Source organism: Dermacentor variabilis, chromosome 10, assembly GCF_050947875.1.
Source record: "Dermacentor variabilis isolate Ectoservices chromosome 10, ASM5094787v1, whole genome shotgun sequence".
NCBI classification, from domain to species: domain Eukaryota; kingdom Metazoa; phylum Arthropoda; class Arachnida; order Ixodida; family Ixodidae; genus Dermacentor; species Dermacentor variabilis.
In genome coordinates, this window is record NC_134577.1 from 89,151,612 (window position 1) to 89,164,786 (window position 13,175).

A 13,175-nucleotide genomic window follows, 5' to 3' on the forward strand; every position below is an offset into this window, starting at 1 on the left:
CTACGAAGTCTATTTCTTTCCTCGTTTCACCATTATGGCTTTTCCAGGTCCACTTTCTGTTGCTGCGCTTCTTGAAAAGGTGTTCATTATTCGAACCTTATTCCTTTCTGCGAATTCTACCAGCATCTGTCCTATAGCGTTCCTAGAATAGACACCGTAGTTGTCAATTGCTTGTTCCCCAGCCTGCCTTTTCCCCATATTTGCATTGAAGTCGCCCCGTTACTATATTATGCTGAGTTTGCAGTTTTCTCATCGCTAATGCAACATCTTCATAAAACTAATCTACTTCCTCATCATTGTGACTAGATGTTGGAGTTAAGGCGTGTACTTCCTTTAAGCTGTCCCTCTTATTAAGCTAGATTACGACTACAGCTACCCTCTCAATAATGCCGTAAAATTCGTCAATGTTGCCCACTATGCCCTTATGAATTAGGAATCCTACCCCGTATTGCTTCTTTTATCCAAGACACCTACTGTGGCGGAAGGTGTCTTTTGGATTTTTTCGTGCCGGAAGACGTTGCACAACGTATTGTCGCGTAGGCGTGGCGTGGCGCGCATTCGGACAAGGGCCTCGTATTTGGACGTTTCGAATGTATCTTTATCACGCTTATGTGAACTGCTATCTTGCCTACCAATGTACTCCTTGTACGGAGTACGTACAGGGGTGTCCAAAAGTTCACAGGCCGCGATGCCATGGGATTACATCGGATGGCGGCCTGGGAACTTCTGAACACCCCTGTACGGGGTCTCAACATTTATCCTTGTAAGTCTGAGTTATAAGGGTCAGAGTTCAGGATGTGTCGCTGGTTTTCTATTGTGTACCGGTTTTGGCAATTCTTTTGGTGCATCGGTATTGGCATATGTTTTTGGTAATTAACGAAGCGCGCACTTATTGACATTTTCAGACCGTGCTGATGCCATGCCTTCCGGCGGTCCACGCTACGGCAGCTACTGCTGTGTGTCGTGGTGCTTTGACAACGGCAGAACCCAGAAGAAGCCTGTCTTGCCTTAGAATAAAAACATTGCGGAAATTCTGTCTCTTTGATACATATGAGCGCTTGTACCAAAACACAGAAGACAAGCGTGATGGATAAAGCCGTAGTGAATTTTGATTACCTCTATGTCCATCTGTTATAACTTAATCGAAATGAAAATTGCGTCACGACCTCAATTCACACCAAATATTGAACTAGACAAAATAGGCAATTGCTAAATTAAAACGACAAATAAAAGCGATGCCATTTGGGTAATGAAAAGTGGTCTGAAATGACAAGCTTCCGCTGCAGCCCAACGTGGGGTTACGCGGGGTAATCCAAATTTCGCGACAGCGAAACCGAAACAGGAAGTGCAGGCCAGTTGCTCTCATCAACCGTCAGGCGCACTAGGGTCGATTGGGCCGCTGGGGTGTATGGGAGTGGCCACTCTTAACCTTTTTTCTTTCTTATCATCATCATCATCATCATCATCAGCCTGGTTACGCCCACTGCAGGGCAAAGGCCTCTCCCATACTTCTCCAACTACCCCGGTCATGTACTAATTGTGGCCATGTTGTCCCTGCAAACTTCTTAATCTCATCCGCCCACCTAACTTTCTGCCGCCCCCTGCTACGCTTCCCTTCCCTTGGAATCCAGTCCGTAGCCCTTGATGACCATCGGTTATCTTCCCTCCTCATTACATGTCCTGCCCATGCCCGCCCCCATTTCCTTTTCTTGATTTCAACTAAGATGTCATTAACTCACGTTTGTTCCCTCACCCAATCTGCTCTTTTCTTATCCCTTAACGTTACACCTATCATTCTTCTTTCCATAGCTCGTTGCGCCGTCCTCCATTTGAGTAGAACCCTCTTTGTAAGCCTGCAGGTTTCTGCCCCGTAGGTGAGTACTGGTACTTTCTTATGCTGCCCCTAAATCTACGAGACATATATTTAGCCTAATAGTCTAACACGTTATCGCAATAATTATTTCGCTCTGGCGACCTTGCTGTGATTTATAGAAAATTATTAAAACTGTTACAAAGGCTAGATCCTTGTAGAGTACACCTAGAACAGACGAATGATATTGTAACGATAAAGTTTTTCCCCCCTTAATCGTGTGTCTCATAGTTTGGTCGTAGTATTCGCATGTTAAATCCTGAAAATAATAAGGATATTTTAGGCGTCCTCATACGCCAATGTGTGAGATGATGCCGACGATAGCGGAGTAACAAAAATAAAGACAAACGCCCCTCCCACTTCCCTCACTTGAGGAATGGCTCGATTTAGTGGGCTGCGCAATGCTTGTGCCCGAACTCACCAAACCTCACTCACCAACGTTACGTTTCAGCATCGGTTTCCCTTTTTGGCTGCCCAGGCATCATGACCACTTACCACTGCCGGCAATTCGACTGCGCTCTAATCACTTGCGTCAACCGCTTGCTTGGCGCTAAAGACTGCCGTACCACTGCCGCACCACTGTATATCATCCCTGTGCCAACGGCATGATTGAACGATTCCACTGGCAGTTCAAAACTGCTCTCACGGCGCGCCTGGATAGAGAACACTGGGTCGACCGCCTTCCTGTGGCGCTTCTCAGCCTACGCTCTCTTTCGTCGCGACTTTGGTAGTTGTCGTCTATCATGCACCCCTGCGGCTTCCTGGAGACTTGTTCCTTCCTTCGGTCCCCTCTCTCCAGCCGCAGCAGTACTTTCAATACTTACAGGACTGCATTCAGCAACTGCGTCCCGTCTCACCTCGATCCTCGGACCACATCATCTTTGTGCATCCGGAGTTAGAGTCTTCGAACGGCCTGCAGAAGACAGCACCCTACAGAACCACTTCGTTCCCTGTATTTCGTATGAGACTTCCCACATCTGGTAAAATATGTGCGAAACAGATTAGTCCAAACAATATTGAAAACCTCAGAAGGGCATGCTACTGTTGATCACATAGACGTTGCCCGAAAGTGTGATGAAGTGCATCAAGACAATGCCCAACATAAGCAGGGAAGCTGTTCATCCTTCTGGTTTTGAAAAACAGAGCGTGAATTATGCGTTTTCGCCACTAAGCAATGAAGCGCTTAGAGGACTCTTTCTCTATAGAGATGAAATCGCGTGGCCACTGGGAAGCGTAGAGGCGACAATTGGCTTTGTGCAAATGATGACATGTTTGATCAAAGCCATGATATCCCGGTGCATCTTAGATTCACTAAGACCCAGCGGGAACCACAAAAAAGTGATCAGAAGCTGCTTCTCCTACTTAGACACATGGGAAGAAACAGCTTGATGAAAAGGGTTCCAAAGCAACAGCACAGCTGAAGGCCTTCGTGTCGCTCTTTCAAGCATATTACCCTTGCGTCAGGGTTTAAAGACAGAGGTGGGATTTCGTTATATGAGGCCAAGCCATTTGTGCCAGGACCCCATAGAAAGACTTTTTGGCATTGTGCGGCAGATGTCTGGCTGTATTGAAAGCCCAACGGCCCGGCAATTTTTTTACGGAAAGCTTCCAAAACATGGCAAAATGACCATCACAAATCAATGTTCCTTCGGGAGTCTTAAGCTTGATGCTTCCAATGTAAAAGAGACAAGTTCCCAGATGAGAATTGATGAGCTTCTCAACGTTGCAAGTCGACCAGAAGCATGTGAATTGCTTAGTATTTGTGAACTAGTTCGTCACTGCACGGTTGTTGAAGCTAGTGATGGCAGACTTATTTTCTACAAGGAGGGCTATGTCGCAAGGAAGAGTATCGTGTCCACAAGGTTTGCCGAATGCTGCCAGCAGCTCCTGCAAGCGCAATTACGGACAGCATCGCCATCTACGCAAGACATGAATCAAAGCAGAGGCGCTCGCCTCCCGTTGACGTCAGCAATAAATTCTAGCCACCATAACCAGTCGTTGAACAAATTAAACATTCGCCGCCAGCAACACCACTAAATATCGTCAATCAAAGCAAACACAGAATTAGTTTCGCTCACATCGATTTCCACAGTGCGTGGAATCTGCATAATTTTATTTCTGTGCTTTTAGTTGTTGCGTCTCAAAGCAGCGATCGGAATTCCATGGGTGCTTCCAATGAAGCGGACCCTTCATTGCGCCCGCCCGGCGCCACACCCCACCTCCCCCCGGTAAAGAAAGAAGCTGACCAAAGTAACAAGGACCGCAAAATTCTGTAGACGGGGTAATAACCGCTAAGGCAATGTTTCACGGGTTGCCACAAGTGGACTGTCACGGCGATCCCACTAGTTCATGCAAGGCGCCAACGTCGAGGACTTCCGTGGGAACTGCCTCGACTTCAGGTTCCCAAATTGCCACGTGGTTGTGTCTTACGGGTGCAACATAGGAGTCGGAGTCGGGCAGAATGGTTCGACGTCAGAGGAGGAATTTTGCGACTGAGCCGACGATTAAAATCGACCCAGACGCGGTCATCAAAGTTCCTATTCTAGTCATCTAGGAAAGACTACTGTTTCAAAAGCGGACACCTTTGGTTCAGTGAGTGTGTCTTGAGGTGCCCTGATGTAGGCTCAATCATGTATTGACTCATATATTTAACCCACTCCTGGACGGAGTGCACTTCCAAAGGTACAGCCAGTGTAAATATGTAACATGAGCATTTTTCTGAGAGTTTTTTGACAAGCCTGTCACGCGGCATTCTCTCTAGCGCCTGGTCAAAATCTTCACCTCCTTTATCAACCGCTTCACTGCCTCGTATGCATTTTTTTGCTTAGCTTCCCATTGCCCAGGCCTGTTCTTTCTTAATAGCGCATATAATGGCGCAAGCACTGTAGCCAAGTTTCCCCAAGAATGCGTTGTAATACGTAACGAGACCCAGTAGCGCGCGAAGTTCCGTTACACACGTAGGTTGGGGCATTCGTAAGAGCGCGTCGATGTTTTCCGTCTTTGGTCTTAGGCCTTTTGCGCTAATGCGGTGACCAAGGAATTCCACCTCCGACTGACGGAATCTGCATTTGTGCGGGTGAAGTTTAACACCGGCTTCCCTGAACCGCTGGAACACTTTGCGCAACGTGTCACAATTTCCTCTTTTCTCGGCGACCACCACATCGTCTAAGTACACTTGCACACCCGGTAACCCTTGCAACAGTGCTTCCATTCGCTTCTGAAAAACTGCCGGTGCCGACGCCACCCCAAACGGCAGCCGGTTGAAGCTGTACAACCCTTTTGGCGTGTTTAGTACCAGCAGCTTCTTTGTCGCGTCATCTATTGGTAGATGGTTGTATGCATCCTTCAAATCTATTGTACTGAATACCCCTCCGCTGAGCTTCGCAAATATGTCCCTTATCTTTGGCAGCGGATACTGTTCCGTGTGGCATGCTGTGTTGACTGTCGTTCTAAAATCGCCACACAAGCGGATGGAGCCGTCCTTCTTGACGACGGGAACGAGTGGCGCAGCCCACTCGGCGCTGGCGACCTGCGTCAGTATGCCCGTGTCAGCCAAATTTGCGATTTCTGCACATACAGGCTCTTGTAGTGCGTACGGTATAGAACGGGCCTTGCAGAATCGCGGTACGGTTCCTTCGCGTAACTGTAGATGAACCGGAGGCCCCTTGATTAATCCGAGCCCTGGCGAAAACGAATCGGCATATTCCGCCCTTAGCGTAGCAGCAATGGCAATTTGGTCAGCAGCTGGCGGCTTACCGTCGTTGACGTCCACGTTGAGCACTGGGCCTCCAGTCAGCTGGAATGCTTGAATTATGTCTCGCCCACACAGGTTTGGGCCTGAGCAGCCGAGCACTACTAGCGTCGCGTTGGCGGTTTTTCCATCGTAGGTGACAGGAACTTTCAGCTGTCCTTTCACTGGTAGTCTCCCTAGGAAGCAACACAGTTGAAGCGACGACTTCTCGAGCCTGGGTCAGCGGTAGCGATGCTGGGCATAAGTTGGCCATGTCACTATTGACACTGGTGACCCTGTGTCCACTTGCATCTTCACAGGCACCCCTTTCCACTGTAACGTTCGCCCTATCGGCCGAACCAGTCCTGTCGACGACTCACGGAGGTGTAACAGGAACTGTCCGTAGTCCTCGCTGTCCGAGGATGGTTCCTCACATTGAGCTACGTTTTCTTGGCGTGGCTTGGAATTGCACATTGAAGCCAGGTGTCCCCTCTTCCGACAAGAGAAACACTCAACGCGGCGGAACCTGCATTTGGCGGTCTTGTGGGTGTCGCTTCCGCAGCAAAGGCAGCCGATCTGTACTTCATTGTTCATTGTTCATTGTTCATTGTTCCTGTCTGGCTGTGGTTTTCTGGAGAACTTTTGCAGCTCTTGCTTCGTTCGCACTGCGTGGACGCCCTCTCTGATTGGCCCATCTCCCATCAGTTGTACGTTGCGTGCAGCCATCTCAGCGGCTAGCGCCACATCCTCTGCTTCCTGCAGTGTGAGCGTGTGCCTTGCTAGCAGATTACGACGCACTCCAGCATCCCGTAGACCGCAGACAAGCCTGTCACGCAGCATTCTCTCTAGCGCCTGGCCAAAATTGCACCTATTAGCCATATTCCGTAGCTCGACAATGAAGTCGCTTGTCGACTCGTCCGCTCGCTGATTCCTTGTGAAAAACTGATAAGACTCCGCTATCTCGTTGCCTTTCGGTGCAATGTACTCGGCCAGTTTTTGAACTGCTGCTTCGTACGTGAGATCCTAAATTTTGTTAGGCGCACAAAGGCCGGCCAGGAGATCTACAGTCTTGGTACTAAGGGCGGCAACAAGTAAGGCCCGACGTTTCTTCGGATCGACAATCTCGTGGGCTTCGAAAAAAGCTTCTAATCGCACCTGATATGCGTCCCACTTGTCGTCCCCTTCGTCAAAAATAGGCCGTCCGACTTGCGTCGCCATGCTTTACCCTGGCCGTGGGGGTTAATCCTCGTCGCCACTGAAGTAATGGACGCAGGAACAGCAATGAACGCACGTTTATTGAATTAGTTGTTTAAGTAGTAAACTCTGGCGTGACGTCATGTCACTCAGGCATTGACGCATGCGCTCGTGGCGTGCGTGAATTGCTGACTTCACATCACTAGTCATCTAGGAAAGACTACGGTTTCAAAAGCGGACACCTTTGGTTCAGGTAGCGTGTCTTGAGGTGCCCTGATGTTGGCTCAAACATGCAGTGACTCAGATATTTAACCCACTCCTGGACGGAGTGCACTTCCAAAGGTACAGCCAGTGTAAATATGTAAAATGAGCATTTTTTGTTTTATTTTGCTCCTGTTCCTGGATGCACTCATCTCTGTGTATAAAGGACTTGTGCTTTAAATGCTATCCCGAGCCGCTACAACAGGATGACAGTAGTTGGATGGAAGCTGCAGCCAACGGCAATCGTCAACAACGGCTCCGCGAACGAGTTGATCAACGCAGCGCATCATGACTGCACAGAAGAGGACGAATGAGTGGTTTTCGCTTGCGATTCATCGGATCATTTAGCCTAGACATACTGAAGACCGATAGAGCGTATGCAACTGCCTATTGTGATACTGTGGTTTCGCGCATCTCAGCAGAAAGCCGCTTTCAGTATAGATCTGAACCAGGTACTAAAGAAAGACTCCATACTTGTATGGAAGTAATCGGCACGTGTAAACCTACGGTAACTCTAATGAATTAAAGGCGACTAAGGATTGTCGATAACCCGGACGTGATTCTTTGCGGCAGAGGAGAACTTAGGGTAGTTAACGCAGAACGTTGGGCTAGTTGGCGTTGATACAGCTATGTGGCATAGTTACTAGCGCGAACAAGACGAACGAAAGAAAGGGTGGGACAGGGGAGCACGCTACTATAAAACTTGGGGACTGTGTGCTACTTCGGTGGATAGGCGTTCGGTTTCTGCCATATTTGCCAGACTTCGAATTCACCTGGAAAACATAATTGAACCGCCCGTATTTTCTTTAATTCATTGCAGTTTGCGCGGGTTACGCAGTAAGTATTGTAGAATGCCTGAGCCAAGGCTTAAAGTAGTGATCATGCACCTAATGAGTTTGACAAGAGCTGCCTCGTTGCGGTTATGTGAAGAGTTGGACGAAGAAGTAGAAGATGAAGGGTCGGAAACTGATATTCCTATAAATATTTACTAAGCCGCAGTGACCCGCAATGTATTGAATACTTCGGCAACCTATCTATAAAAGAAGAGGAACAGGAAGCAATAACGCATGAGCAGGATTTGAAAAGACCGGAATGATTTGGCTAGAAGAGGCAATCGCAGCTCCAACGCAAAAGATTCCATGAACGGAACAGGCAAATCAGCACAAACGTCAGGCACCCGTAGAAGGTGCGAACGGAAAGTGGGAAGAAATAGCATGCACGGTTCTACCGATGGTAGAAAGAGAGGCTAATCCGAGTAACTTTAAATGCACGTTCATGAGTGATTGCATATCCGCAGAGCTTGGCTTATTTATTGACGGGTCCGTTTATGAGGACCGGGTTTAGCGCGACGAGATGCGGTGCCAATTACGGTCAAGAGAAGCGGCTAGGCCAGCTCTAATTGATTTGGCACAGTGATCAAGAGAGCGTGTCGTGAACGTAGGCCTTGCAGAAAAAAAAGCTTTAAGTAATACCAAATCGTTAGACAAGAGCACCAGTGTAGAGTTCAATGGGTCAGAAAAGGTCCAGTCAGAATGATATGCGCGCGAAAGGCTCGCAAATGAGAACCAGAAAGCAGACTAGGAAAAAGCGGCATCGCAGGGAACAACATAGACAGGTAGGAACAAAGAAAAACACGGAGTGACAAGCAGAGAGGTTCACCACTTGATGTTTCCAGCTGGCTACACAATGTAGATAGGGCTTTGCAGCTGTTGATAGCTCCCAGAAAATGGCTGCACTGTCTCAAAATGTTTGAAGCTCTGCGCCTCGATGCGTGCGAAAGGCTCGGAAATGAGCACCAGAAAGTTTGCTCGGAGAAAGCGGCGTCGCAGTCAGAAATGTGGGAGAGAAGAGGACGCAGGCAAACTAAGTGATAAGCGCTATATCCTGCGACGAACGCCGTGAAAGTGCTGGAAAGGCGCGTTTGTCGCTTTGAACGTTTCCAGTGAGAAAGCCTCAGATGAACGGAACGACGAAGAAAATAAAGAACCGTCTGGCGGGAAGGAGGACAAAAACTACAGGCAATTATATTCCCATTCGTTCGTTTACATTTGAGTTGCACTATGTATGGCACAGGAGAGCGAGGCTTTAATTTGATGAGAAGTGGTCATACAAGTCAGTGAATTCGTAGTGCGATGATTAGAAGGCATGTTGCCAGTAAGCAATGTGTCGGAGGTCTGCAGCGAAGGCATTCGCCTACGTGGCCTTTGTATTGACAAGAAGAGTTTCAGACCGTGCCCTCATCAAGTACGGCTTAGAAATGTTATGCAAGCGTAGGCTATCAGGAATGAATAGCGACGGTTCAAGTTATGTGGAAAGAACACTTTGCTTCTCTATTTTTAGTGTTTCCTTAAATGTTTTGAGATCTCCGATACCAAGGATCGTTTGAAGAAACAAGTTTCGAGTTTTGTTTATATTGCTTGTTTGTGAAGTTTTCCTATATTCTCAAAGACATGGTTTGCGCGAGCCTAAATCGTTGATACTTCGTTTTCTCGATGTGTCGTGCTTATTTTAAGCACATGGGCCCTTTTTGGGGAAATACGCTGGTGACGTAATGTCTAGGTTATCTGCTGTAGACCTTTAGTAGCGCGCTTGAGTGCGACTTCACTTTTCCGAAGTGTTCGCAAGTTTCATTTAAAATAAAACGTGTTATTTGGAAGCGCCGCTATTTATCGGCACAATCTGGGGGAGTGTTTATGTCGTTCCTTGAAAGCGTATCTCGGGTGGATAGAAGCTAGAATATTGCTGGTGCGTGTCTCACACGTGTATTTAGAAATACGCAGCATTTTGGGTTTCGTTTAGAGCTTGCATGGAAGTACTTATATATAGGCGCAAGTTTTCTTCGCGTTTTGAGCGCGGTAATTACCCAAGAATTTTTTAAGTGAAGCTTGTATTGGCTCACAAGTTTAGGTGGTGATATGGTCACGCAAAAACCCACTTGCCCCCAGATCATGCAGCTTCGAGAAAGGTCGGTTTGATGGTTTGACAGCTACGCAGGCGCCGGAGGGTCACCCATTAGGATGGGCTCCAGCTGCATAGGCGCGTGCTCGTACGTGCCACGTGAGCAACGTAATCACAGCCGTTTCGCTTCAGACGGGGAGGGTAAGGGCAGGAAGTGGCTTCGCGCGCTTCGGCACCTTTGTTGTAATCGCATGAAACGTGCCTATCATGATTATCTCTTCCATCGCTGTTCAGTGCGCAGACTATGCGCGCGTATCCTTTCGTTAGCGCTGTTGAATTTAAAAGCGTTGTGACCACACTGAGCCGTGTCATGTGTTGTACTGACATCAGATAGAATTAACGGCCTTTCGACACATGCGTCTCAGTTATAATAGGCTCCATTTCCGTTCAGTTCAGTCTAGGAAAACGGATGGGACTGGCACGTGTTGTGCGTTGCCTGAGTAACGGGCAGCGTTCCACGAGCGGCGGCGAGAATTCGCCTATGATAGGGCGTGCACTCGGCGCGTCGATCGAGTCGTTAAAGCCGCCTCAGCTGAGGTAATCCGATCGCAACAAGGAGATACCGAGCTGGTGGACTTTGAGGCCGAAGCAATCCGGCACCTTTACTTGTGGGTTGCTTACCCGAGACGGTCAGATGCACGCAGCACAAGCTTCGCTCACCATCGTTTTCCTGTAGGGGAAGGGTTGGTACTTATTTTTCTTTGTTTGTTTAGTGCATGTCCTGCGTCGACAAACAAAAACAGATTAGAGCTTGGATCGCACGTAGACCCAGTTTTGACCACAAAGTAAGAGCGACTCTGATAAGACATCCACAAATCAAATGTTACACTAGTGCTTGCGTTAATGGCGGATATAGAGTAAGAACAGGCTGTTCGCGGCGTTTACGCTACTTGTGCAGCGAAGCTCTTTATCGGTAAGATTACACGCATTTTTCGTGTCCGTAAACAAATCTGTGAATAAAAGCTATAATCATCGGCAATAGCTCGTGCCACATGTCGCACCTTCCTCATCGTCGTCTACCACCGCTGCCTCTTTGATGACCGTTCGCGTACCGCGCGAACGCACTCAAGCTACTGCCCACGCGTTTGTCACCTTCATCTGCTCCTGAAACCAGACTGCTAATAATGAATCCCTCCTTGAAGAAAATACAATACTAAAAGCCGAAATTAAAAGACTTCAACTAGAACTCCACTCTCGTCACACCTCCACTTCAACCTCTGAAGCTCTCTCTCTAACACGACCCTTTCGACACGTCATCCATCAGCCCTACCTGAAACCTCTTAACACCGCCCCATGGACAATAGTTCCTCGACTGAACGGGAACCGCTTCACCCTCCCCCCAGCAAACGTAAAACTCCGAGCACTCCGCGCTCAGAGGACACCCTGGACGAGAAAATCTAAAATTATAACGACAGGCTAAGTGCTTTGGAGACTAAATTCCTTAATATACTCACTGCAATTGAAAAAAATCAATACAGATTACACAGCCAGGAATAAATAGCTCGACAAATTTATTAAATTTGTACAAGCACACATCCAACAAACTACAAGTTGGATCGCTGGAGTCAACGCGAATCATCCTAACATAGTTGCACTTAACATAGTTGCACCCCACCAGCTCCACTTAACAATGGCCAATAACCCGACACGCTCCGAGTTTGAAGTGTGACAGTGGAACTGTAAGGGGTTTGTAAAAAAGAAAGCACACCCCCAGCACATTCTAGCCTCCTCTTCTAATCTCCCAGCTGTCATTGCGCTCCAGGAAACTCACGGACTAATCAGCTTCCCAGGTTATAATGTCCATCAGATCAACAAAATCTCGCGGCCCGAAAAGCATCTCACTGCCAATCACTCCCAATTTGACAGCGTTGATATAGAGCACGATTTTCTTGAAATTATTCCTCGCAAGAATAATGCATCTGGCCTCCACATTTTCAATATCTATTGTCATCCACAAGACAAACATCACCGCTTTGACTCCCTTTTCGCTCAAGCTATTGCCGCTGCCACCCACAATCCCCTCCTAATTCTTGGAGATTTCAACGCACCCAACCATTTGTAGGGTCACTCCGTTTCTACTCCTAAGGGCAGAGCCCTATGGATCCACATACAAGACCACAGACTCACATTACATAACGACATTGATGCACCAACCAGGCTAGGCAACAGCGTAGCTAAGGACACCTCCCCCGTTCTGACGCTTACACACAGAATCCAACACGTCACATGGCACAGCTCACAACTTAATCTCGGTAGCGACCATTACATCATTACCATCACACTACAATTTAAACACAAACCCTTTGCACCCAAACGCCTCACCCTTACCAATTGGGACAATTTTCGAGAGGCCCGCCAGATATCAGCTACCACAAACATTCAAGACACTTCAGAATGGGTTCAGCAACTACACTCAGACGTCCAGACGCACACTACCATTCTGCCCCCGAAACCGCTCTCAATACGGTTAATTCCAAGCTTCTACACATGTGGGAAGCCAAACAGTCTCTTCTCAAACGGTGGAAGAGGCAACGGTTCAACCGAAAACTAAGACTCAAAATTGACAAATTAGACCTCCAGATCCAGGAGTACGCCACACAAATGGCCAGCCAGCATTGGGGCCAGGTATGTGAAAGCATGCATGACAACCTCAATAGCAAGCGCACATGGCAACTCTGGCGACACTTATTAGACCCTACCACATCACGCACACACCACAACCATAGCATAAACAAACCGCTACATGCACACAAAAACAATCTCAATGGATTCTTCGACGACCTCCACCATAAACATCTGCCTCCCGCTCAGAAGTATGACATGCCAAAATATAGTGGCGAACCCAACGAGCTACTTTGCGCCGCTATCAAGGAAGCAGAGGTTCGCCATGCCCTCGCCACCCTTCGCACAATGTCAGCACCAGGCCCGGACCTTATTAACAATAAATCTAGACGACAACTCTGTCACAGCCAGCATGGCGTACTTCAATCATTGCTTTTACACTGGCACCCTCCCTAGTTCGTGGAAAGATGGCAGGGTAATTTTTATCCCAAAGCCAAACAAACCTCTCAACACTTCTAATCTCAGGCCTATATCACTAACCTCTTGTCTAGGTAAAACACCCGAACACTTCATCCTCAACCGACTCAGTAAATACAAGGA

The 13,175-nt window shown here is 47.9% G+C and overlaps 1 long non-coding RNA gene across 1 annotated transcript in view; it reads right to left on the reverse strand.

The window, feature by feature from the left end:
* Positions 1-13,175, reverse strand: part of LOC142559658 (uncharacterized) — a 46,499-nt gene that overhangs the window by 9,472 nt on the left and 23,852 nt on the right. The window contains exon 3 of the long non-coding RNA XR_012823188.1: positions 10,635-10,734. This is a non-coding gene — a long non-coding RNA (uncharacterized LOC142559658). The remainder of the gene's footprint in view (positions 1-10,634; positions 10,735-13,175) is intronic.